The 24193-nt window shown below is 40.6% G+C and overlaps 1 long non-coding RNA gene and 1 other non-coding gene across 2 annotated transcripts; one reads left to right on the plus strand and one right to left on the minus strand.

The window, feature by feature from the left end:
- LOC110489982 lies at nucleotides 1–24193 on the minus strand. The gene is made up of 5 exons (XR_002468644.2): nucleotides 23986–24193; nucleotides 23139–23225; nucleotides 20536–20609; nucleotides 6121–6307; nucleotides 1–1955 (listed from the first exon to the last, which is right to left on the minus strand). It is a non-coding gene; the product is annotated as an uncharacterized LOC110489982 (long non-coding RNA).
- On the plus strand, nucleotides 10580–10741 carry LOC118938958. The gene has a single exon (XR_005036352.1). It is a non-coding gene; the product is annotated as a U1 spliceosomal RNA (small nuclear RNA).

Raw genomic sequence — 24193 nt, forward strand, 5'->3', positions numbered from 1 at the left:
TATTATTATACAATGTTATTTTTAATTATTTTATGTTCAAAGTATTCTTTGGTATAATGTACATCATTTGTATCATGTATGTATTCATTGTGTAATTAACTTCCTCCTGAAAAACTGGAAAAGAAAAGTAAATAAACCTCAATGATAATACACTTAAAACCTCTCTGACGTCATCATTTTTTCTATCATCCAGAGTCCAGGATAACTTAACCATGGAAACAGAATTAATTCATTCTATTTATATGAACGCCTGTGAGACATGGCCATCTCTATGCAAACACAGAAAAATCGGAAAGAAAACGTTGACCCTCCACTGACAAATGGTTAGTGCTATCCGGGATTCTTGTGATGGCCCTACCCTAAACCCTAACCCTAGCCACTCTCCTTACATCAAACATTGCCCACAACCTGAACCTATAACTCACCCCGAACCTTAACCCTTACCTAACTGTTTTACATTTCAACTTCAATGGGGTGAGGTCAGAGTTGTTCCAAGGAGTCCATTTGGATGGCGTCATTGTTTTGGCAACACCACTGGGAAAATCACCAATATCATTTGTAGTAACCTTTCGACCAAAAAGGTCAATGACAAAATGCACCAAAAAGCTCAAATCTAGAATATTTACATGATTTGGATTTTGCCACCATTTGTTGCAACTATTACTACCCCGGAGAGGTTAGGTCCAGCCCAGAAGGGTGCATTCGTTTAAGTGGTGAGCTGTTATTAGACCTAGTACTCCCCTTCCCCAGACCATTGACATTACAGTTATCTTATCAATAAGACTACTAGATAAATAAAATGGAATAATGACACACAACATTTTTTTTCATTTACAATGGTTAACAATAAAATAGCATTATCACAACAAAGCTGGTACAAGGTTGGCTTAAGTTCCAAGTAGGCCTTATAACTGTGATGTTTGCTCATGAAAAATCGTAAAGTGAATTTCCATCCAATAGCTTTATGTTCCCAGGTTTGTGTTGTCATCACACAGGTCAGGTTAGTTCATAAAAAGGTGACAAGCATACAACTTTAAAAACACAGACATCACATTTCAGTATGTCCTCATTTTTATTATGAGAAGGACAATCACAACATTACACAAAATGGAAAATCATATTTTTCTCATCACTTTGACAAAACATTTTTTTACAAAATAAAGATGGATGAAATGTCTTGGATATAATTTGAGATAAATGTTTCTATGTTTCCATATTCTTCCTCATACTACTCCCAGCCTACGACTGGTTCAACTCGTTCAATCATCACAATATATAACCGCCATTGGACTACTCCTCCATTTGGACTGTTGGGGGATACTTGATTAAGACAATAGATATACTGTGGATATATTTTTTTAAATATATAAAAAAACATGTTGTACATACTTACAGAGCTTCTATGACTTACCCAAATAACATATAGCCAGCAAAACGTAATACTAAACAGGCTTGCTTTATACTGTTTTGATTTTTCCCCGTAAACGATACATGGCAGTTGTATGTTTCCATATCTACCAAACTATGTAGAATGTTTATCTGAAGGATTACATTCGGGCATATAATCAGCAAACTGTGATAGGTCATTGTTAACGACATCTTAAATTCAAAGAAACAATAATATGTTATTTACATTGAGGGCTCTCATAATCTGCGTGTGTAGATAGATACCTTCGCTCTACAGATCCGTCAACAACTGAAAATGTTGGCAAAACTTTAAAAACAAAATGCACCAGGCAGTGGTACAAGTGGTGGACAGTGACCATTTCCAGGCATTTAAACCTTTTTTTCCCCTCTTTCATTTGTTACAATGATTTATCTGCATTTCCATACTTGTGGCACTAGTTTTTGAACAAAACGCCTAGAGCAGTCAGTGACTGGCATGATGGAAGAAAGGCCAGTGTCTCGCTTGCAGACTGGTCAGTCCTCACTGCTTCTGAAAGGAGTCTGTGGTTCTGTGGCCAGGCGGGAAAGGAAAGGAGAATGAAGAAGAGAGTGAGACAGAAAGAGGAAGGAGAAGGAAAGAGAGACCAATGAAGGTCAAATCCTCTGTCATGGCTGCAGGTGGCTCATTCCCACCCCACAGTAACCCATTCTCAATAGACAGTACTTTCTCACCCACAAACTCAAACTCACTCCCCCATTTCTTTCTCCCTCTCTCTGTTCTTCCCCTCCCTCCCCCTCTCCCTACATTCTTCCCCTCCCTCCCTCCCTCCCTCCCTTCGTTTTTTCCCTCCCTCCCTCTCGTCCACACACACCCACACACTTCTGCAGCTTTTCGATGGGAACCTCTGTCAATTTCCAAAGTTTCAAACCCAACATCAAAACCCCATCACACTTCAAAAAACTAAATATCTGCTAAGCCCCAAAACCATTGCTTGTCGTGTGAAGGTTAAATGTAAGCATAGAAAATGTTTTAGAAACCATAACTTTACTGTGTTTGAGAGCTACCTATCCAAATAAAACATTGGTTCCCATTGAGATGAATGGTTAGCTAACTGGGGGAGCACATTACCTTAAGAAACAACTGTATGAACATGCATGTGTGCATTAAAATGCGTACTTCAAAAACAACCATTTTAAAGGAGAGTAAAAGTTCTCCACCAACAGGTAGTTAGGTGGCAGAGAGAGAGGGGCCAAGAAAGAGGAAGCGGGAGATAACAGAAAATAACAGAAAAGTATTACTGTCCCTTGCCTACCTAGGATCCCATCCTGCTATGCCCTCACCCTCCCCTACTGTGTCATTTTACCATAGTTTCTAAATGCTTCCTATAGCTCGAGTGGAATCTGCTTCGAGGTGCCCAGGCTTTGTGGCGGAAACATAATTAAAGTGGTGAAAGATGTAAAAGGTGGAGAATGGGGATGACATCGGGCCAATTTCACACTTGGCACTCGAATGGCCGGGCCCAAGCCAGGACCCTTGCCATGCAACACAGATCAAAGCCCAGTGTCACTGCACCACCGCAAAAAAAAGAAAGGCAAAAGGGCACCTAACTATGCTAATCCCCAGGACAAATATATTTTAATCTGGTTAGAATACAAGTTAATGCCAGAGCTCAGTGACTGGACATTGTGGAGAGAACCCGAGTGGACAGATGCCCCTTGTACCTTTCCAAATTAGGTACTTTTGTCTGGCACTACTTGACCATAGTCAGGTCCAACTTTCCTTGGGTAACCACCTCAATGCATTATCAAGCTACACATACACACACACACTGCACAGAGCTGAGGACCGTTTATAAACAGCAACTCCAGCAGTTGTGTCATTGACCCTGTCTGAATCCCCAACAGGGCGCACCTAACATGCAAAGGAAATTAGTATTTTGTGGTCCAGTTTGTCCCCTTTCACATTGAGCCCTTCTCTCTCAATAGCACCTTGGTAACCCTTGATCTCTTATGTATGGGACTCAGGGCACTGGGGCCTGTAGAAGTTGACTGGGCAGACAATGAGAAGCGGACGCCTTCTAAGAAGTCGCACAGAAGGCAACTCTCATTTCACACACTGTGTTTGAGTGACCCCTTGGCAAAAGAGACACGGGATTGTTTTCATCGGAATGCTAGAAGTTTTTAGGGAACTTTCCATTTGGCTGTTTTTCTCATGTAGGATATCGAATGACCCTTCCTGGTGTAGGCCACCCTACCCATTCTCTCAATTAGGAAGCATTTTCATCCCAAAAGTTTTTTTTTTAAATAAAAAAAAGAGAAGAAAGATATCCCATGGAATTTAAGAATCTAGAAACTTGTTAAAACCACTTCCTGGACTAAACTAACCAATGAAATAAGGTTGCTTATTGATTGACTGATGCATACCAGACAGAATTCATTTCAATTGCTGAACGATTCGATTCACTTGCAAAAGTAAAAACATGCTACGATATTGTTGAGGGACTGGCAGTAGGGCTCAGAGAAAATAGTCAAAAATGAACGTCAATAAAGCATTCGCTCCAATTCCCCACAATTCTTACATTTTCATGCCCAAACAACTTTTTCATCCAATGCTGAAAGTACATTCTGAGTCCACATTTGACATAACCCAGATAAAATATTTCTGTTCAATGTTTATAAATGCTGCAGTGAAATACAATAGCAGTGTAGGTGGTTTTTTATTCATTTCATGCCATGGTTTCTGGTTCCTATTCACATTTCACTTACAGATTATGAAAGGAGGAGTATGGACAGACGAGTATGAAAGGATGTTCATTGCACTGTATGATTTTTCATTACACCTCAGTCAGTTCTACACCTAGTCTATTATTTGGAGTTGACCAATAAACTTTTTTTTAGCACAGACTCTTGACACCCCGCGTGTCATGGGTTTCGTTTGGACAAGCAGTCCAATTCAGATCTTTTATTTTTTACTAATTGGTCTTTTGACAAATAAGATCAGCTCTGAAAAAGATCTGATGTGATTGGCCAAAAGACCGAATAGTGGGGAAAAAGATCAGAATTGGGCTGCCTGTGTAAATGCAGCCATGATGTAGTTTTCATCACAGAAGCAATCTGAGACCCCCTGATGAACTAAATGCTGAACTCGGCAATACTAGAACAGTGGTTCCCAAACTTTGTTGCTGTGATTTTTAGACATTCAATCTTTTTTAAGACCCAACAAACAACGTTCCCGAGTAGAAATTGTCCACAGTATGCGGTTGGGTTTGACCCACCATTTTGGGAGCACTGACAAACATGCCACAGATCATGAACATAGGAAATGGAGTCAGCACATAATTTGTTCCATTCTGAACTGTCATGATCAATCTTTCATGGTGCCAAACCGTGGGATACACAGCGAGAGAAGGTAGGTTTCTCATAGTCGATATTCCGTACCATATTCAAATCCTTCATTTTATACCGAACATTGTAATTTTTCTTCTTTATTTATATCCCCAAAACAGATGTATTTTCTTTTGCGTCCCTCAGTGTGTGCGATGTTTGGTGTGGAGTTCTTTTCAAATGCCGCTTTAAACGTGTACATGATACTGCAACAAAACAATAAAGTCAGTAATTATAAGTAAGTAGATCTCCGATATAGAATTGTGATGAGGCATACATCTGGGGAAGGGTATACAACAACTTCTAGAGTGTTGAAAGTTTCCAAGAGCACAGTCGCCTCCGTCATTGGGAAATGGAAAAAAAATATTGAACTACCCAGACTCTGCCTAGAGCTGTCCGTCCGACTAAATTGAGGAAGTAGGACCTTGGTCAGAGAGGTGACCAAGAACCCAATGAAATCTCTGACAGAACTACAGAGTTCCTTGGCTGAGATGGGAGATCCTGCCAGAAGGACAACAATCTCTACAATACTTCACCAATCTGGGTTTTATGGGAGAATGGCCAGACGGAAGCCACTCCTGAGAAAAAGGCACATGACAGCACGCCTGGAGTTTGCAAAAAGGCACGTGAGACTCAATGCATAAGGCAAAAATATTTTGTGTTCTCATGAGACAAAAATGTATGCAAAGCACTATGTCTGGAGAAAAACAAAAACACAGCTCATCACCCATCTAACACCATCCCTACCTTGAAGCATGGTGGTGGCAGCAGCATCATGCTATTGGGATGCTTTTCAGTGGCAGGGAGTGGGAGACTGGTAACGATAGAGGGCACAATGAATGGAGCCAAATACAGGCAAATCCTTGATGAGAACCTGCTTCAAAGTGCAAACGACCTTAGATCAGGACAATGACCCCAAGCATACAGCCAAAGCAATGTTGGAATGGCTTCGGAACAAGAATGTGAAAGTCCTTGAGTGGCCCAGTCAAAGCTTAGACTTGAATCTCATTGAAATTCTGTGGAAAGGCTTGAAGATTGCTGTTCACCGCCGCTCCCCATCTAACTTAACAGAGCTTGAGAAAATCCCCAAACCCAGTTGTGCATACCCAAGACGACACAAAGCTGTAATCGCTGCCAAAGGTCCTTCTACAAAGTATTGACTCAGAGAAATTAGCTATTTCTGTATTTCAATGTCAATAAATTTGCAAACAATTGGCATTATGGGGGTATTGTGTGCAGATTGGTGAGAATGTTTTATTTATTGAATTTCTGAAGGCTCTGTATGTGTCTGTGTTGCTGCGAGAAACAAAGGTAGCCAGACAGGCAGGGCCAAGGGCAGATCCTACTCACCTCAGGCCCCCTATGCTGTGTGGGGACCAGGCTGTCACTCACTCTCTATGGTTACGCTTCATGGCCAACAGAGACACAGTGAGAGAGCCACCGCTATAGTACATCACACCAACAACATCAGTGCAGAAACCCATCCTCAGCATGACATCTTCTTCGTGGTGCAGAGCACAGCCATCCTCCTCACACGCTGTGAGGGGGAAAAAAACAAAGAAACAAATACATTGTGTACCAATTGTGAACCAATGAGAATGTCATATTTACCAGGGGTGCCTAAAAATAGAACTTTGATTTATATGATCCAACCTAATTTTAACACTATTGCATGATCCAACTTATTTTTTCCTGTCTATTGCGTGTAGATTGGATGGCAATGCGCTGTATACTCCATCACACAATTCATTTCCCAGGCAAAATTCAGGTTCGTCAATATATTGTAAAGAACAATCCCAGAATTAGGCTACATCTAAAGTTGCTGGTGCACATGAGCAACAAAATAACATACATGTAATGCGTATAGTGACTTAGAAGCAAACAGATAAGAGTATCGCAAATGGGGTTTGTTATCGTATTCCGTAAAACAGTCATTAGGCATCAATGGGGTATAATCATCACAATGAACCGAAGGTCAAATATATTCACCCATTTGAAGGTTTACCATGTTTCAGACCACTCAATCCCCTCCCTACACCACAAAAACCCATTCTACTTCTGAGATACAGCACCATTCTGGAATTCAAATGACACAGTGTTCTACGGTGACGCGAAGGATCATCGGAGACATGATACCGCAGAAAAATGGAGCGGGCCGTGTTATGTAAGCGGAAAAAGATATGATCATATAACCAAATCTCTGTTTGCACACATCGATTTGGTAGATAACACATAAATTATCAGGAAGACATTTCAATGCTAAACAGAGGAGCTGGTGAAATTGTGCATAAAACCTCCTCGCCTCCATCTCTAGTGCTGATAACAAAAACATATCCAATGGAAGAAGATAAGCCTCACCGCATGATGTACCGGTTACTGTATCCCAGTGAGCAAAACGTCTAAAAAGACATCCTTTTAACTACACAACTGGTTAAAAAGACGTCATTTTGGCTGTAAAATGGGTTAAAAAGACGTCATTTCAACCACAGGGATGACTATCCCTAGTTGCTTCCTAGACAAACGCAAAAAACAGCCGCCTTAAAAGTCATTTTTCACAAATAACACTACTCGCTAATCCAGATCAATGTACTTCTGTGCGGTCTGCCACACATTACCATGGCGAGGCGACATCAATTCTATCATTGAGCCTCTGAACGGCCTGCACTGTCAACCATTTCTTCTGGTTACAGTCATTGAGAAAATGGTGGCGGGCTAGGCTACCCATCATCTGTATCAGTAGTATCTTCTACCTGTGCTGTCCTATGCAAACGCTTAATTCCCTAAGCACTCACTCACACAATAACTCTCGCCTTCGTACACTACTGTGCTTTAACACAGTTTAAAAGCACCTTAAGACGTATAGAGCGCCCCTAAGCTCGGGTATGGTGAACGGGAAAGGTTATGGTTCAGTGGAGTGTGCCACAGCAGCCACATAGCAGTGGTGGGCGCATCACTCTCTAGTTTCGCTCACTCCATTTTACTGCTAGTCCTGAGTGGCAGGCGAGAGGGCGGGGTGGCAATGGCGGCCATGATGGAAGAATCACTACACCCACCGTTCCACAGGAACAACCACTGCTTCCTGCAGCTGGCTGTATTGCCGGTGAATAGGCAGGCGCCAGTCATCACAGACTATGAGAAAATAGTGGTACTACGTGGTAATAACGCTGCATGAGTGGGTTCTCCTTAAAAGATGTGCATTGTAAATATGCATGTGTTGCAGAAGATTTTACTTGACACAAGGCGCAGAAAAAGTCAGCAAACTACGTAGACACGTTTTGTGATCATCTATTAACAGTGACATTATATATTAAATCGAGAAACCATAGTGTAATAACTGAATTATTTGACCATATTTGATCAATTCAAGTGGGTGGCTAAGCTGAGTCAAAACTGGCAACAGACCAAATGGATATCTCATGAAATGATACAGCAATGTGTCCCTCAACACAAAAACAGTAGTACTGTTTTTTTAGTCAACTTGTAAGAAATCAATGCAATGCCTTTGAGTCTAATAAGATTTTTTTTTTTCTCCAAAACATAAAAAAAAAACATTTACCTTCTTATTGCACTGTATTTGTACATAAAGTTAAGGGGGGGGAAAAATCACAAATTACTGAAATGTAATAATAGACTACAAATACGTTGGGTTACTTTACACATAACCAAAGTAATACATTTATTTATATATACACACATATATATATATATATATATTAAAAAAAGATAACTTACTGAAAACTTTTTGAAATTAGATGTCAGAGGAAGTCCAACTGTAAAATACTGAACATCCTGAAAAAAAGCTCCCATGTAGATCATCTGCATGTCTTGGTCCCCAAGTGAGCAGGTATAATCTGCTAACAAACCTATTAAATCTAAATGTTTGTTTGCTTCTCAGAACAGTTAGCTCCACATGTTCACGGAAAACTAAATAAATACAAATCAAATGAAACTTCAGAAAAACTTTTGCATTCATGCTAGTGATCCTTTCCAGAAGATTGTATATTATGTGGGTCACATCCACGCCCCCGCTCTTTTTCCCAACCCCTCAACCCCTCCAAATAAAAAACATCCTTTTGGATGACCAGAGTGACTCTTAACCAACTGCATTTAAGGTCAGAGTTCATCATTTCCCCTTGGCAACACCACAGCAACCTGCGACACTGTCTAGACAGGCCATGGTGGCCACCACCCCAGGCCAACCCCCCCTGGCTCTTTCCGGAAGGAGGTGTCAGCAGCAGCCAAGTACAGGGTAAAGAAGGCAGGTCGGATCGTCGCCCTCCTCCCTCCACTGATCAAAGCTGACGCTACTCCGTGCCAGGGCCCTGGTCAAAGGGGGCAGGGCCGGGAGATGAACTCTGTGTTTCTCTAATCTGGACGTGTCCAGACCAAATTGTCTCCTTTCACAGCCCAGAATGGACCCTTCCGGTGCTACTGATTACATTAGGGAGGAGAGGTTCTTTTCACAGGGGCCGTCTGCACAAAAGGGGAGCTTCTGTGCCCCTCCGCCATCTGGTCTCCAAAATAAAAGAAAGGGTCCCAGGAAGAGAATAAGCCCAGCGAGCCACGCCTCCCTTTAATTAAAAGGGATGCTATTTGAATAGATGGGATGGCTGGACAGATAAGCAAACATACAGTAAAGCCTCACACATTCAGCCCAGAGATTGGGACCCAATCTGCATTTGCAAATAAAGCCAGTGTGTACAGCTCTGTCAGATGGGCTCTAACCATTTTGGAGGATTTATGTAAATATGGATTTTTGCTGCAGAACAGCAGAAAACAACCAAAATCTAAATTCGGCTGTCGAGCACCACTCTCAAGCCATCTGTTAATAACCACACATTTGAATTCCTAATTAATCAAACATTTGAGAATGTCTTTGAATTGACAAATACATTGCTGTAGTGTAGAATGGAATGGGTAAATTATTTTGATGGCAAAATTATACCTGGTTGATCTGAAGGTGATAGATACCAAAGCTTGTCCTTTCTCAACAATGACAGGCCGATGTCTCTTCTTGGCCAATATTAGTGATTTGAATGGTGTCTCTCTGGACATGGTACAGTGTGAGAACAAGAGGATCCAACCAGCCAGCTGTCCTCAAAGAGAGGAGGCCCCTTAACACTTTATCCATTGTATCCCCATTGGAGGAATGGACGGCCATCTTCGAAAAGACACTGGACAGAAACTGGTCTCTATGTGTCGTTTCAGAAGCTGAAAATCCTTGCAGATTGCAATTATCTCCAGAGAACTCATCAAACGTTGTCTACGACTAGACATAAAACAAAATCAAGTCTTTGTGGAACATTTTAGAGGACATTGCAATTACATAACTCTCATTATCAGGCATCATAATAAGATTAGGAGAGACCAGGGTTGGAGGTCTCGCGGGTTGGTTGACAATCTAAATGGCACTGTGTAAGAACTCATCCACCTGGTCAATTCATGTCATTGAATTCATGTCATGACAAAACATAGAGGTGAGGGGAATGTATATTTTTCATAGGTGAAAGTACAAAAAAAAAATTAATTATTGGTGTTTTCTTTGCAAATCTTTGAATTATGGGAGTATCCATGAACAATGATGTTGTTGAAAGGAGAAAATGGAGAGCTATATTTCAAACCTATTTCGGAGTTCGGATCGTCACCCTCATTAAGATGCTAGTTACCATGTGGTAACTAGCATCTTAATGAGCACATGGAATGTAGGGTTGATTGTCACTATCAACATTGCCCCTGCCAGTACACAATACACTCCAAGCTCTTTTGCGCTTGTGCCATTTTATTTAGTATTCATTAGGATCTCCATTAAATACTTACTGTACCTGGCAGACACCTTGATCACGAATGAGGTTCACCTAGGGCGAGTCTCAGCCATTGTACTCCGGCCATGCTGACCCCTGCGAATTCCCCAAATGTGGGAATCTCAACAGTAATTTGTGGTAGTGGGGGACTGCGTCCACGTTCTCCCATGATTGTATTGCTAGGTATTACTTCAAGTATTTCTAGGTATTACTGCACTGTTGGAGCCAGAAACACAACCATTTCGCGGCACCTGCGATAACATCTGAAAATGTGTGTCCTCGAACAATACACTTTGATTTGATTTGGATTTGAGCTGCTACTCTTTCATTTATGAACATTTGAACATCTTGGCCATGTTCTGTTATAATCTCCACCCGGCACAGCCAAAAGAGGACTGGCCACCCCACATAGCCTGGTTGTCTCCTGACCCCCCCTGTCTCAGCCTCCAGTATTTATGCTGCAGTAGGTTGTGTCGGGGGGCTAGGGTCAGTTTGTTATATCTGGAGTACTTCTCCTGTCCTATCCGGTGTCCTGTGTGAATTTAAGTATGCTCTCTCTAACTCTCTCTTTCTTTCTCTCTCTCGGAGGATCTGAGCCCTAGGACCATGCCTCAGGACTACCTGACATGATGACTCCTTGCTGTCCCCAGTCCACCTGGCCGTGCTGCTGCTCCAGTTTCAACAGTTCTGCCTGTGATTATTATTATTATTTGACCATGCTGGTCATTTATGGACATTTGAACATCTTGGCCATGTTCTGTTATAATCTCCACCCGGCACAGCCAGAAGAGGACTGGCCACCCCACATAGCCTGGTTCCTCTCTAGGTTTCTTCCTAGGTTTTGGCCTTTCTAGGGAGTTTTTCCTAGCCACCGTGCTTCTACACCTGCATTGCTTGCTGTTTGGGGTTTTAGGATGGGTTTCTGTACAGCACTTTGAGATATCAGCTGATGTACGAAGGGCTATATAAATACATTTGATTTGATATGATTCCTAGGGGTCTAAACAGAAATAAAACAATTACATCACAACACAACAACAGCCTACATCATAAATAAAACAATTATACAATATATTATTACAAATTTACAATATAAAATGTACACTATTACAATGTGTGTATGTAGAATGCGTGTGTTAGATTGTGTTTGCGTATATGTGTCTCTCTTCACAGTCCGCGTTGTGCCGTGAGGTGCTGTTTTATCCGTTTCTTTAATCTGATTTCACTGCTCGCTTGAGATATCTGATGTGGAAGAGAGTTCCATGTAGTCACGGCTCTATAGTACTGTGTGTTTCTTAGCCTCTGTTCTGGACCTGGGGTGCTGTGAAGAGACCCCTGGTGGCTTGTCTTCTGGGGTATGTATGGGTGTTTGAGCCGTATGTTAGCTGTTGGAACAGACAGATCGGTGCTTTCAACACATCAATACCTCTCAAAAAGACAAGTAGTGGTGCAGTCAATCTCTCCTCTACTTTGAGCCAGGAGAGATTGAAATGCATGGTAATGATATCAGCCCTTCATGTACAGTTAAGAGCCAGCCGTGCTGGTCTCCTCTGGGCCAACTGTAATTGCCTATCGGTGTGTCCTTCTTAGTGGCACTTGACCATATAACTGGGTAGTAGTCCAGGTGGGATAAAACTGGGGCCTGTAGAACTTGTTTGGTTGATTGTAAGGTAAAAGAGATCCCTTTGTTGCCTTTCTCTCTCTCAAAAACATTTATTTTGTCACACACCGACGACACACATGCACACAAAAAGTTACTCAAAACGTCAGATGTTATTCTAAAGACATAAAATGCTGCATTTTGTGAGGAATATCGTTCGATCAAAGAAAGTTGGCTATTTCTAAGACTTTGTTTGCTGTATCGCTTCACTTCCTGTTACAAAATAAATAAGCTACTCACAATCATAGCGACAACCAACTCCATACTGTGTGACAACCAACCCCACGATGGGGCAGGTGTGTGTTTGATGGCTTATAACTCCATGTTGGAATAAGATATGTGAAAAAATTGGGGCCCCATTTCAACCCAAGACATTGGCCTTTCTCCTAATATTGAAAACGGTGATATACTGGTGCTGTCAATAAAAAGTACAGATTCGAGCAGAAAGTGTGACGACCAACCGTTCTCCCCTACACTCTGGATAAGAGCGTCTGCTAAATGACCAAAATGTAAATGTCATAACGTAGCAATATTCAGAAGATTTCTTTACATTGTTCAATAATAATCCTCCAGGCACCAGTGAAACATTCTTAAGGGTGAACATTTGCTGAACAATAAGACTTTGAATCCATGATCGTCAGTTCATCCTGGACTGTAATCACTTTTAATGACTTGTTTCTCCGCAAATGACACTTTAAGGCTAAAGGGCATTGTGATATTGCTGTTGTGATTTCATCTTGATTGTGTGTGTGTGTCTGTCTGTCTGTCTGTCTGTCTGTCTGTCTGTCTGTCTGGGGGTTAAGGGTGAGGTCTACAGATGGATGTCTGAGACTGACTCAGTTCACTTCGACAGTTTTGGGATGACATGGGTGAGCGTGGCACGAAGAGGGTAGGTGTCTGCAGTCAAGTGGAGTATATGAGCACAGTCCCCGTTGTAATTAGCGTTTGTTCCATACGAGTCTTTTCCCGTGCAACAAATGACGTTATCGGGTCTTATGGTTCCCCATTACTTCTGGTAACAAACGAATTGAAAACAACTTCCAATCCTACAGAGACCAGCGAATGGCGTTCCAGGGAGGGGCTCGAGTCACTGTGTGAAATGAACAAGAACAGACACGACACCTGGCATTTCCCAGCCAAAGTGTGTCGTTGTACACTGCTGAGCACACTGCTGGAACAGCCTGCTTAATTGTGCTAGTTGAAGAGACTGGTGGAAATGGCAGTCTAACCTACTCCACTTTTGTTTACTCCAGCAACATTCTAAAAAAAACCTGGGGCTTTATTGACGAAACGCTTCTGAAAACTGTTTTTCTTCTCGCTATGCACAATTCCTGCTAAAAGTAACCAACAAAAACAGAGACAAAAAGCCTGGTGCGATGCGAGCTGCCGATGCATAACGGCTATCCAAAAGACATAGCCTGTGGTTTCCTTGGCACCACTATTTGCCCACAGTCCTGAAGTTAATGAAAGTAAGTAAAGTCTTTAACAATGAGCGCCACGGAAAAACATGCAAAACGCTTAAAAAGGGGGAGAGTAAAGCTACTAGATGGCAAACCAGAGGATAAAATGTAATGTTTTATGACAATGGGGAAAATAGAGGGGAAAAAGACAAACCCCACATTTGACTCATAAACTTGAGCATTCTACTGATATGCGGTTCCTTATTAATAAACTGGACTTCACCAGACTTTTTTTGTAATATGCACAAGACTTGACATGATCATAAACCCATCTTTAATTATGTCCTAGTCACCCAAATATACTGCTCGGTCACAAATGCCATGAAACACTGCATTTTCACCACTAGACATTTGCATACAGCAAATGAGAGTTGACACAAAATATAATTCTGCTCGGAAGATCCCTTTAATATTGATCAACCTTGAATTTTTCATGAAAATGATGTTCACTTGGTGCTCGTATTTGAGCTTCTGTTTGCTTGATAAATAAGGGCTTATGTAACGGCCCCACAGGTGACCAATAGTACAGAGAATGAGATCATATTTTACTCCTGCTTCTTCCATTTTCAAGTGATTCCTCCAAGTCCAGCCAACTCATTAAAACTTTGTTGAAGTGAGTAATTAGCCAACAGTTTACAGCCGTGCAACCATCCATAAGATGGTGTTGAAGATGAAAGAGGTCAAGTCAAAACAAACTTTACCATTGAGATCAATGAGGGATCCTAGAGGTCATGGCAGTAAGCCCTGCTAAGAGCCTCAGATGACACAAACTGAACACTGAGCACTTTGTAAGTGTCTATAAAAAAAAAAAACTGCCACACAAACATGAAAAATATCAATTTCACATTTGGTTTAGCGCTTTACCACCTTCGTGTCACCGACACTCAGAGTTGGACTGTGGAAGACAAAACACAGCTCTTGGATAAGGATTGTGTTATTGCCTATCAATTAGCATCAAAAGGGGATTAACCCACATGGCTGATGGGGTGAGGTGGTGCGGGGGCCCGCAGCACAGTCACTGAATACCAGGGGTTAAACCTCTGACTTCATTAGGCCTGACCTTTCCACACCATTGTGTGACAGGAGAAAGGACATGGTGCAGTCTGCATTTCCCTTGCTCATTTTGACTTCTGTGGAGTTAAATGTTTAAAACAAGCCAAAAGGCATGCTAGCTCGCGCTCAGTGAGATATGAAATCCACCCTAAAGGTCTCCTGACTGATGTGGGTTTCCACGGTTTGCAGCAGGTGGGCATTTACCCTCCGACCCCCACCCTCCCTGTACAATAAAGAATTTCCTCCACCTTTGAGCGAGGTGAGATTGACTAATTAGTCATGGTGCGTCGTACTCTAGTTATGAGGAACCGGCGGGGTAGACTGGTTCTAACTCTGCTCTGCCTGGCCGTCAATTCACGAAAGGTCACAGTGCTTTAGGAGAGAGAGCAGGTATTCCAGCTGAAGCTAATGAGAGACCCTAATTAAGAAAATATATGAACACACCTGCAGGACGAAAAGTGCCACGCATACGAGGAAGCGCGTAGGAAGGAATACTCCAGGAAGGCCGCTAACTTAACTATGCGGGTGATAGGCCATGTACTGTATTTTATTTCCTTTGAGATTTTGTTTAATGTAATCTCCAAAAAACTCAGCTGACTCATGGTCAGTCAAAAAGTACAAGTAGTACAACCAAATTTGTATAGAGAGAGAGAGAGAGAAACAGTCCATTTCATTAATCTGCAAAACCGACACCTCCAGATAGGAATACAACTCTCTCATCTCCCTGTTTTACTAAAACCCTCCCATTTGTAGTATAAACAAAACAATAATGACAGAATAGCATGAAAGCAACCCATGCCCATCTGTACCATTGGCCAATTTATCCCAAGAACACTAAAGTGTGTGTGGGGGGGGGGGGGGGGGGGGGGGGGGTTACCATGGCAGCGACATGGCATAAATGTGTTGTACTGTATCTTACGACGAAAGTGATGCACTTCGTGGTAAGAAAACAAAACGTGTTTAACATAAGACGCCACCCGAGGACAAACGTTTCCAGCCAAAAGGTCTCTCTATCTGGACAAGGCTAGGGGGCCCACCCCATACCGCTTTTTCTTTACTCTTATGGAGAGTTTTATAGATGAGTACACCCCATTTAAAAGGCAGTGGCTGAAGGATTTGCAGTCAAATGAAAACAGGGGAAATTGCTGGAGCTGTCAGTGTTACACAGCTGAGTGGGAAGGACATGCTGTGTGTGCACATCCTAAAACCAGCAGCTGCATCTAGAACAGTGGAACATGGGAAAGCACTTGGCATTCACACGGAGCAGCGCAGTCAACATCTGAAACAAACCATTCACTTATTTGCCATTCAAACTAAATAGCGCGTTCGCGACTGTACTTTTAAAGCTGATGTTCACTCCATGTTTCCATTGGCAGATATTATTTGTCCCGCTCATCTTTTCCTGTCTAAAAGAGACCCTCCCACCCAAATAAAAAGCCGACCCTTCAAATAGAGACCAGTCAAAAGAGGATCTTCGATGACTTCCAAGGCATTCTTGCTATTTCGGATAAACGCACAGCGTCATCATTGTCTTAACCTTGCCCTTTGACTTTTGAGCGACACGTCCATCCTATTGCAGATGACCTCCCAGCAATCAAAGATCTGCCTGTCCCAGACATATAGAGGGGTCATTCAGACAACTTTCAAGACGGCTTGATCAATTCTCTCATTTATTAGTGAGGCGAAAGTGGATCCTCATCAGGTAGGCTTTAATGTCTGGGAAGTTCGCCCAGGATCCTGGTAGACGCGTACCAGACTTGAACGCACGAGTAACGTGAAATGTGTACTATACTGTACAAACATGACACAGTATTATTTGTTATTATTACAACATCTCCATAAATGATTTTACATTTCGCAAAGGCTCCGGCCTTGTAATATCAGAAGAAACATTGTGTGAGAAAGTGTCCTAAATATCAAGACCGTAAAAGTGGGATAGTTCACTCAAATCACAAAAAGACATACATTGGTTTCCTTACCATGTAAGCAGTCAATGGACAAGACCACTCACTATACATGCTTTGGTTTTGTTTACTTGACCAATGCTTACTCTTTAGCAATTTTGACAAATATCCCTGATGTGAGTATTTTTGGCATTTGATGTCATCTTAAAGCTAGAATCTTTATTTTAAATAATGTTTTGGTTGGGCCAGGAAAAATGTAACCACTCCAATTCATAGACAGAGCTATGGATGCACGGCTTGACCATCCATGATAGGGCCATTATAGTTTTAACCATGTTTTGAGGCTATACACAGTTTGTTTACATTTACTTTGTTTACAATCATTGGAGTATATTTGGGGTTCTGATGGAGTACGACATCTGAACTAAGCTCATGAGGCATTTACAAATTATATTCTTTAAGAATCAATGGGTATATATACATAAGTCCAGAAATGGATGTAGCAACTAAGGATTCTAGCTTTAAAGTAACTGTATTAATTAAGCTATGCAGTCCATTTGAGTGACTTTGTGATGATTTGGACATAAAACACAGAAAATACTAATATAAGGTCAGGGGACATGTGTCTTTTCTAAATTCATACCCATAGCCCTATATATGGATAGCCCTTTAGTCAACGGTAAAAACAAAGTTAGTTTACTTATACATACTGGATTACATTTTACATGTATAGTCATTTAGCAGATGCTCTTATCCAGTGCATACATTTTCATACCGGTCCCCTGTGGGGATTGAACCGACAACCCTGGCGTTGTGAGCGCCATTCTCTACCAAGTGAGCTACAAGGGAGCAAAGCATAGGCTAAATGGTAGATTGTTACATTATGTTACGAAATACATTTCCTTATATCGAAACACACACTTTCAACTATCGCAGCTGCCTAGAATACACACATATTTTTTAACACAGGCAACCCTGTCGTAACTTACTTCAAACCTCTGAGTATTCATACTAATAACACAGTTTAACACCAAATAAAGTTATATTATTCTTCGGCAGAATTTGCGTTGTTGTACTGTTTGTACAGTACAACATGTTACTAAAGCTCAGTCATGCAGTGCCTTGTTTCAAACTTTAGGACCTCTTTACATTTTTGGTTGTTGAGGAAATACTTCAGCCACAACCCCCAATATCAAATTATCTCTAATGCCTGTTATATCAGCCCTTGTTTTCCAAACCCAAATGTGCCCCAGAAATCTCACTGCACAAAACTCAGTGCACAAAACACTGTATTGGGCATTGCCTTGTCTCCCCCCAAAGGTCAAGAAGTTTGAGCGAACAGTGAAAAATCAAGGACTATAGTGCAGACAACCTGACATTAAGCCGAAGCTTGATTCTCCTACACCACCACCAACCCTCAATGCCCCCCCCACCCCCCACCACCACCTGACACGCACACAAACCAACAGTCCTCTTTCTACTGTCGTGGCGAGGGAGTAGCATGCCAGCTTAACGTGTCACTGGCAGCCATTCTTGTGTTAGGTGGTATAGAAACACAGGTTGACCTTCGTAAAACTTTTTTTTGACAGGAAAACCAAGGCCACCATTCAGAGCGTGAAAGTCAGAGGTACCAGAAACCTACACCCCACAATTAGAAAATAGTTTGTAGCTATAGTTTTCTCTCACTTTTTGTTTTTTACTTTTAAAAAGACCTGATCATGATTTGCTTGTTCAAAAGCATGTTGGCAAATAATATATAGAAAGCTAATTACAAGTAATTAAAAGATAAAACGGGCAACTATAAAACTGCAAACTCAAAGCCTTATAGCTTTAAAGGTTTAGTTGCAAATGTCCACTTCAGGGATTGAGTTCATTTGTTAATTCATTCCTCACGCAACATCCAGTCAGTTATAATGCAACGATTGATTGAAACATTAAAGTTACCCTTATTGCAAAAGTACACTCATAATATCCGTTTTGAGTTTTGCAGTAATGATGAGTCGCAGTAAATATTTCACTGTGTGACAACAAATCACTGCTAAAAGATACAATATTAAAGTACAAAAATTGATGGGTAACCTTTGTTTGAAAAGCAGTCAAATACGATGGGAAATTGCAACAAAAAAAAAGATGATATTAAATTATATGCCAAGTAACGTATCAAAGAATAATTCTATTGTATTTTACAATAATCTAATCAGTTAATATTATATATTGTGGTCTGTATATGTATATGTGTACATCTAATTTGATTGCAATTTTTCAAGTTCACAATAAATAATAATTTGGTTTGAAAATCTACTAAAACACATTTTTTCTTAATATGTGTATTATAGAAACAGCATCTGATAATATTTGATACTAAAGATAACACGATTTGGTACGTTTTTTTAAATTATGGAATATATAGGTCTGCATGTGTCCTCACTATCTGTATTTATTGGGGTTAAATGCTTATTTTAAGACATTGCAAAACAACGGGATAACCTGTTGTAAATAACCTGAAAACTGAAGAAAAAAATATATATATATATAGTGAAATCTTTTAATTTAATAGTTTTATATTTTAAATATGTTTCACTTAATTTTGAATCATATGATGTTGGATCGCGATCAAATGTAAAATCATATCATTTAACTGTGGAGAACAGTCAACCACAAAACGGACAAATTCATTTGATAACATTTGATGTAGATTTTGACAAGAAACTTTTGGGGATAGCCAATTAAAAAAAGTGAATGGTTACCCGTATCAATGCAATCATCTAAAATCGAACGACCTTGTACGAAGGGGGGGGGGGGGAAGATTAAATAAAGATAAAAAAAAAACATAAATCCATGTTCAGGGACCTCTCATATTAGTTCCCTCACTGACGATTTAACATTGTTCAGTTGTATATCGTTTTTTTTTTTTGTAGAAATTGTCCTGGTTCCTAATCATACGCCCTGCATTTTCAATTCGCCTGATCCAGTAGCTACATTACAGCGCAAACTCTTTCCCCTTCGGCTGCACCGTAAAATGGAGGATGCTGGCCTTGAATTTTCGACAGCTAAGACCAGCAAAGAGCACAGCTGTGCAAATAGTCATGATCTTGTGCAGCCATGGGGGAAGAGGCAAGTGGGCCCATATTCTGGCAGACTGCGAGGAGACCCTTTCAAATACAGCAAAGGCTTTGATTCAAAAAATATGCCACACCAATATCAAAGGAAACGCCCTGTTCCCAGAGTGCAGCGTCATTACGTAGTCAGGATAGGAAAAACAACCAGCCGTTTAGAAAGCAGCATTGGCTGGTGTCGCTGTTGTGCAGTGCACTGATAAAAGATTAAACAACCGTATTTAACCTACCGTAATATATTGTATGAGCACAGAGATCCCCAAAAAAGTGTTAAAATAAAATAGAAAAATGGCTTTAAGATGAACCACATTCTCTCTGGGCATTTCCATGATGCTAGAATGTAAATCGTGACGGCGGCCACTAGAGCGAGGAAAGCAAAAGGGAACCGATAACAGAGTAGTAAAACGATTCTGAGATATACGTCAGTATTTTTTCCCAGCTAAAAGCCTCTGGTGAAAAGTTTCCGATTTCAGATCCACATTTTGTAATTATCTTGTGAAGATATCAACAATCTGGGTTTATTAGAAGTGGTTGCTGAAAATGAATGGACTGCAGAGCTGAATGCAAAGTGCCATTTCTCACCAACAGATCTGACGATGAAAGCTGCTACTCATTTTCTGTTAATATTAGCCTGTGCAGCAGAGTCATGCTCCCCCAAGGCGATAACACTTGCTCTCTTTGCCCAACACCTTATAGCATTCCTAGCATTACTATTTTCTCCTTGTAACATGCCCAAATGTGCTTTAGCGAACAGGTCAACAATATTCTTACCATCAGCCATGGAACAGTGTCCTCACCACAGACATGGGGTTTATGTACAGGGTTCAAGATGTCATAAGGGCCTTCTGTAAACAAAGACAACAAACATTTTAATATGCTGCTAATGTGAAAAACAAAAACAATAACCCATGCTTGACATAGGATTAAAGACATGAAATTAAGGACAGAGTCCATTTTAAGTGTAACTGAAATGTTCCTAATCATTATAATTGCATAACAACCCATTGTACCTGTCTGCTTTCAGTAGTGTTAGTGAAAAATGTACTTTAAATTGTTTTATTAAAAATGTATTGCAAATATATGTTGATGAGCATAGCAGCTTTCCCAAAGGAAGCCAATTTTTATTACAATGTCATCGTGCACCAATTGTGTGGTTTTTGAATTTAAACCAGGTCCATTGGACCGTCATGAACATGCTTACAGACAGACCATCACCATGAGCATGGCTTGAAATGTTTTTCTCCCTCTCTAATTGCAATTGGAATATTGTACATGTCAACCATTTCAGGTCAGGTTGGGGACAAACCCAACCTAGGGTTGGAAAACATAATCTTAAACCACTCAAAAACCATTAAAGTAACTGTCCTGTGAAAATCTCACTTTTAAAAAGTTCACATTCTGTTAACTCATACCCAAATAACGTTATTGACTCATCCTATACTTGTATGTGGCCAAAGCATACATTGGAGGGGGAAAGAAACACTTTAAAAACCCCACCTCAAACTTGTATCTCAAACAGACAATTTTAAAAATGCTTGTTATTTCCTCACAGAGGATAGTGAAATAAAATGGCCAATCAGCAGTCTACTCGCATTAATATATTTTATGACAGTATACGCCCCCACTATTCTGTCGTTGGGGCACGCCCACGCCATTCAAACACAGAACACTGCTTTTTAATAGCCATTTTTTGGAAGGAAAACTTTTTCACTCATATTGTAATTATAGGTCATATTTCATAGAAATCTGGAAACTCGAGACAGTTACTTTAAGACTCAGTGAGGGTGAGGTTGGACGGCAGATGCACAAATCAAGCGTCAACAGGTGATCATTAAGTGATCTGTCCAGGCCGGTCACTGATAAGACTCACAGATTAAACATCACAGAGCCAGCGATAACTTTTACAGTCAGACTGCACCCTGATGGGTGTTTAACAGCACCCAAAGAGGCCTTGCGTCTATTACGATCTCTCTTTAGAGGTCTACTGTACATCATTCACTTGTCATTACAACTCCTTCTGATAATGTGTGGTTTTGTACACTTTTTACTTTATTAAAATGTAGGCTAAGAGATCTTGTGTCCATTAACCACATTTGTTACATCAGAATCAGCATCAAAGACATCACTTGCATAAGTTATTATGTCAAACCATAAGGCCATGAGCCACTATGTGCCATGAGCAAAATGCTGATGGCTGTACCTGTAAGATCTCAATGTTCCAGGCTGCCCTGCTCATTTTCTGAACTCTATCACTCCAATCTACTGTGACGACGAGGGGCGTAAGACTGAATACTATGGATATTTTTGCTGAAATATAAACAAAACCAGACAGTGGGATAGTCCATATCATGCGTGCATATGAACAACAGGGTTGATGTGGGAAAAAGAGACTAACAGTGCCCAGAATTTTTGTATTATTATCAAAGAAACAAAAAGAGGGTTTTGGTGCAATTAATGCTCACTTTACATTCAGCAGTAACAAATAAATCTATGCTTTCACTGATCTATCACAGGTAAACCGCACTGTGTTCTAGTATTCTGTCCAAGGTTTGTCTCATTACATTCATCAAATAGCCAAAGAATCAATAGGCGATAGAAAATAACAATGCCTTGAGATTTCAGCAGCCGCCATCTTGTCCTGTCAAACCAGAGGCGTGTGGGAGGGTAGCTTCCAAGTCATGTGACTACTGTTTGTTTAGACAGCTACAATGACGAAGCAAAGGTGTCTATTTCACAAACAAAGTAGAATCTCTGACCGAGGCAACAAAAACAAATGAGGATATACCCGCTGAAGAGCACCTTCTTATCTAAAATGTCAAATTCCTAGAAGCTTATTGTGCATGCAATGGAAAAATCTATGAACTATGTAAATGTTTCAGGCTACACAATTTCATTTTTTTAAACAGTCAATTCAAATGGCTTCTTCAATAAAAACTTAACAGTAATTCTAGTGTCCTATACCAAATTCAGTGAATGGCAAGAGATGACAGGAAACCACCGTAGACAGGTACAGAGGACTACAGCTAATACACATAGGCTAATAAACATACTGGCTGACACAAATCACGTTTTGGTTCATCTTCAGGGCTATTTTGCCTTACCTGAAGTAACAATTTGTGGGCTATAGGCTATTACATTGATTGTGTAAATAAAGAAAACTGCTACCTGTTACTTGTGTTTTGACACAGTCCCAGCATCCAATTTTCATGACTAAGAGCTCTTTTGGCAATTGGTAGCTTAGAATGTACTTTTTGGGTTATGAGCCATCTCATGTGCTAACCTTGCCTTACCTTAACAGGTAGACGCCAATTTTACAACACCTCAGTAATTTACTTATCATTTACTTGTAATTTACTTTTTCAACCAGAACCAACCTTTCAAATAACTGCTCCATTGAAACGCTCCATTAGGCTTAAACTTCGGGCAAATAGGCTTTTTGTCAGGACGGAAGAAGATGATACCTGCGGGTTAAGAGCACACTAGAAAACTATTTTTTCCACATGCCAACAATGGCGTGGTATTTACCACACGCGCAGTGCGGCTACACTACATCAGTTACATTTTCTCATGTAGCCTACAATGTTGCTGTAAAAAAATGTCGTAATCCATCAACAAATCACAAATATTTGGGAGTAACATGTATCCAGCGTTCAAGTGCTTGTCGGAACTTTGACATATTCGACTTGCTAAATGGTTGTAGTCATACACGTGCCACGTTTAACCAGTTAGCATGTCGGACATTTCCGACTTTCCTAGTTCCGACTACCACATGAACTCGGCATAACACACGGTCACTCGTGTAACGTTTAAAAAAGGGCCATCTTTCTCTGGCTCTGAAAATGCTGAACAAGTAAGCGGCACTCTCTTGCGAGGTGCTCAAATGGTTAATAGGTTTTCACGTGAGCAAAGGTGCGTCACCTGCGCATCTTCACAAAGTAGGCAACAGGACGAAGAATGAGGGATGCATATTTCCTCAAAAGCAACAATGCTGTTGTCTGTTTGGCTGTGCATAATTCACATCACATAAGGAATGCGTTATATACAGCAATGAAGTCAATTTAACAGCATGTGATGTCTGTTGATTATTTTTTTGCATAAAAACACATTTCCCCTTCTATATCATAACATGTTAATTTTAACAGCAATGAACGATAGCATTTATTTAGTAAGCTTGTATAAAAAAATAATCTATCACGCTCTACAGACGGTTGTTTGTCTTACCTGTAAATAATGAATTGTCTGATGATAAACATTGAAAAAACTTTCAAAGCGTCAGCCTAAATATTGATTTATATTGCGCGGTAATTCAATCGCTAGCGTTGTTCAGTGATTGTAAATTCCCATATTGAATTCATTATTTCTTATCAATTTAGATGGAGACTTAAAACTCCATCTCCAATTTGTTCAGTTTCAGACAGACTCCAGACAG

The sequence above is a fragment of the Oncorhynchus mykiss genome, chromosome 15 (assembly GCF_013265735.2).
Source record: "Oncorhynchus mykiss isolate Arlee chromosome 15, USDA_OmykA_1.1, whole genome shotgun sequence".
In the NCBI taxonomy this organism is placed as follows: domain Eukaryota; kingdom Metazoa; phylum Chordata; class Actinopteri; order Salmoniformes; family Salmonidae; genus Oncorhynchus; species Oncorhynchus mykiss.